Raw genomic sequence first — 4,415 nt, 5'->3', positions numbered from 1 at the left:
TCTGAACGAACAAATGTCTAGTAGTCAGTTCGAAAACCAATTAAGGTCGGTCGATCAGTATGTTCAGTGTTATATAATATCGTAGTTAAGTAAACATTAATCTACAGCCATTAGCGCAATATGCCTTGAATTATCAGAACGAAGCTAATATTGTAAACATGAATTAAAGTGCAACAAAGTCCATTATAAAACGGACGCTTCAAATAAGATGGTTAGGTACAGTTTGAAATCCAGGATTAAAATGTAAAAATGGTAAAAAGTTGATAAAAGCTATAAAATCTGACCAGGATTATGCGGTTTTATTGGTCCTTGACTTTATTATCCCTAGTGATTTTATAACAACGTGTTGAAACGTTTTCCTCGATCCGCTCGCATTTAATAATTCTTAATATCAATTTATCAGCTATCATGTGCCATACAACCCTTTATTTTTTTATTTTAAAACAGTAGGTGTGAGTCTGTGCCCGACATTTTGGGGCCCACAAAAGTTCATAGGTTTCATCCTTAGTTTTCTCCTAAAAGTAGTATGGACTTAGAAAACATATTTATTTTATAGGATACAACTTGTATCCTTTACAAAACTGATATTAATTATACACGTACTTTTTTCTTCTAACAACGTTTTAAAATGATGTTCGGGAGAACATCTTACTCTTAAGTTCTTAAAAAGAAAAAAAAAGTGGAAAACCACAGGTCGCCTAAAACGACATAGACAAAAATACTATTGGGCCTGTTTGTGGACGGTGGTGGAAAGTCAAGCTACCGTCCACGGCCTCTGACACCTGGTTGAGCAGAACTCGACATTTACACATATTACAAGTACCGAAATAAAATTTAGAGACACTCATACGGCGATGTACAAGGAACCTTCAATGATACAGTTTGCAGTTCCATGAAAAGTTGCGTATAGCTCCAAATCAAAATAATAGGTTTGCCATAAACGAGAAAACAACGGGCAGGACTAAACAAATTTGAATTTAGTGGGGAGGGCATCTGAGGTTAAGGAACCTACATATCACATAAACTTCCAAAAGACACAATCAGAAAGCGGACAACCATGCTTAAAGGTGATTACACAATACCCAAAGCTATCAGAGCGCTAGTATTGGAACCATCCAATCCGAAATATTCAAGATGAATTTTAACATGTACACTAACACAACATAAATGTCGTGCTGAACGATCTGAAGTGATCGGAATACAACAGCTCAGAATGACAGTACGGGAAGACATTTTACGGTCGCCACACGGCAAAAACAACGCTGCTGTGACAATAAAATAGAATTGGATTCGTGAAACGAACCCCTGAGAGGTATTTACTGCAAGGTGGACTTCCTTCCTACATTCTCATATATGTGTACAGTGAACGTTTAAAAACACATTTTTTGAGATTATGCTAAAACATCTGAAGCGAATTTGAAGAAAAATATTTTTGAACAAAATAATTCATATCTACATCGTACTATTGTTACTTTAATGTTTAATGCATGAAAATGAAGGCGGTGATTTAGCGATCAGGCAGCTGCAATGCAATGCTGAACATCTTTGTCGTACTGTAAACTTCATTAAATGATGATTTAACTATAAAAAGGAAAACTTCAAGGTCAAATGCTGATTCTACTTAGAAAGGAATGTTTACTGTTCTTTAATACATAGATGAATAACTATTGACACGGCAGTCAATTAAGGTGGTTGTCTTACCTTACCTATCTGTTAAAAAACGTAAAGTACAACATTTCTCTATTATGCTTGGAACGGCTTTAGCAGTGTTTAGTATCAAATGAAAGGTTTTGACGAGTACTATTGACAAAATGATTTGTTTTATCACATATCCAAAATGGCAGTGAATGAATTTACAGGGCGAAGTATAATAAATAAAGCCAAAGCAACGTTCTGATTAGTTAGTATAACTTATAGCATTGCTTTGATTTGCTAGCGATACGGCGCATTTTGATTGGTTTAATTCTCAAAGGAAGGCTAGCTTACGTGTTAAAACTTGTCATTTTTGCGATATTTTGGTTCAAGGCTGTTCGAAACTGGTATGTTTTTTTACCAATTAGTGAAACGATGTTGAAGAAATAAAATACAATAAAGTAATATGTTGTTTTATTTGTGTGCACCACCACACCTACCGACGCTTCATCTTTTCCGTTAAATCAAATTCGAATGTATAGGTTATAAATAACAAAGACATATTGTTCTTTTAATTTTTTATTGCCAAAGCTTGTATTACTAAAACAGGCTACATGTATCAACTAAAATAAGACACAATAAATTCATCATTCGACTTCTTGCGATACACATCAAACGGTTTTAAAATGTCCTTCATTGTTCGTCCGGAACATCGGTTCATAATGTAATATACGCAATACAGCCCGCATATGTTTGAATCCGTATCCTGTATTTGACTGAAGTTCATCCAATAACGCTTCTTTAACGCTTGCTCAAAATGAACTTTGTAGCGCTCTGGTCTATTACCTAGTGAATCCAAAAATTCGTCGGGCCCTCTTTTTGGAAAATAAAAGACCACCCAATGTTTTCCTGATCCCTGGCTCGTGTCTGTATTCGAAATGACGTATTGTCCTCTACGTATTTGAAGTTGGTCCGCGGCGCATATTGTCACAGGATACTCTTTTAACATTTCCTCGAGTTCGTAGTTATTCATTTTAAAATGTATAGGTGTTCCAATCTATAGTATCTTGGGTCATGCTTTCGCGATATTTCTTACGTCTTGGGCTGTCTAAATCACGACTCAAAGGTGTGTCTATTTTATCCCTATGTCGCTTCAGATCACTATGCTTTCGTGACTGTTCTCTTTCTCGTTCCTCTTTTAATTCGGCCATTTTTCTTCGATATGCACCGCTTCCTACAAAGTAACGGCCCATATGATCAGGCCGTACGTATCCGTCCCTCAGGTCTTTGAAATGTTGTATCCATTTTTCAGGGTCCGGTTTATCCGGGACCCATTTTTCTTGTTTATAATCGTACACTTCTATGGAACCCATTTTGACACGGTGAAAGTTAAAGCATGCCAATCCTTCTTACAACGTTCATTCATCATCATCCGATTCTTGATCGTCATCACTTTCTTTATTATCCTCCATTGAATATTCTTCTTTGCTTTTATGATCGGGCCACAACTCAACAAAAAGGTCTTTTCTGAGGGCAATGGCTTGTCGAATAGATTCTTTGACAGTCATCCCGTGCTGACTTTTAAGTTTCTTAGCTGACTGTATAATCTGCTGCTGAGTAGGGTCGTTTTGTAGCTCATAAAAGTCGATTAGAAATCGGGCATAATTTTGTCTCAGTTTCTTTCTTAGTTCAGGAAGCACGTCATTAGCGATGTGACGGTAAGCTTCTTCAAAAGAGAGCCCTTGTTCCGTATAATTGTTAACTTTATCTGTGAATTGTTCTTTAATAGATTGTCTGAGAGGATCCTGAAAACGCTTATGCCATATCTCACGGCGTGATCGCTCTTCTATAATCTCAACTTTTCTACGTTTACCGAAAGGTCCCTTGATCAAAGATTGTTTCTTTACAAAGCTTGTGTCATTATTTCTATTTTCTGTTTCATCATCACTATCATCATCATGGTCATTATAATCCTCCTCCTCATCTTCATCCTTGTCATCATTTTTGTCCGATAAGTATCCTTCTCCATTGAAATAGTCTTCTTGTTTATATTCATCATCCGTTCGTTTTCTCTTTTCTGGATTGTTCGCCTCGAAAATGTTATCGCGTAAACGGTGTTGTTCTGGGGTGGTCGATTTTAAGTCTATTACCAAATAACCGTGCGGTCTTGATGTCGCTCGTTCAAACCGTTTCATAAAGATGTTACTAGACGAATGGTAAATTCTTCTCGCCAATGTAGCAATTTGTTGTCTGTCAATAGGATTATTAAACAGCACCAGATACTGCGTATTCAAAGCGATATCTCTACAAGCTTTACCTTGAGGGAACAAATTTTGGGTGAGATAACGACAGATATGTTCCTGTGGTGACTGCCCTTGGTAAAGAGATCAGCAATTCTTTGATCGCATTTAGCTTCAGTCATCAAGTCGTCAAAGACCAGCAGGTTCCTTTGATTGACATTTATACATTGGGAATCCTTTAGGTAGTCTGGAATACCGTGTACAAATTCGATCCCGGGAATTTCACGCCGAAGTTCATCATACAATGGTTGCCATTGTCCAAAACACCATATGATACGCTGAGGCTGAGGTCTTACAAGATTTGATGATAACAGTTTTCTTGTCCATTCAGTTTTTCCGCTACCACTAGGTCCTGAAACCACCATAGAAAATGGATGTTGAAATGTCATCTCTCTTGAAGTGTTCAGTATTTGTAATGATGGTGAATAATTCCCAGTGTGGTCATCACTCCAATGCTTATTACGTTGATGTCTCAGCATGGCG

This window comes from Mercenaria mercenaria, unplaced genomic scaffold (assembly GCF_021730395.1).
Source record: "Mercenaria mercenaria strain notata unplaced genomic scaffold, MADL_Memer_1 contig_1593, whole genome shotgun sequence".
NCBI lineage: Eukaryota > Metazoa > Mollusca > Bivalvia > Venerida > Veneridae > Mercenaria > Mercenaria mercenaria.
Note: the sequence above shows the minus strand (reverse complement) of the source record.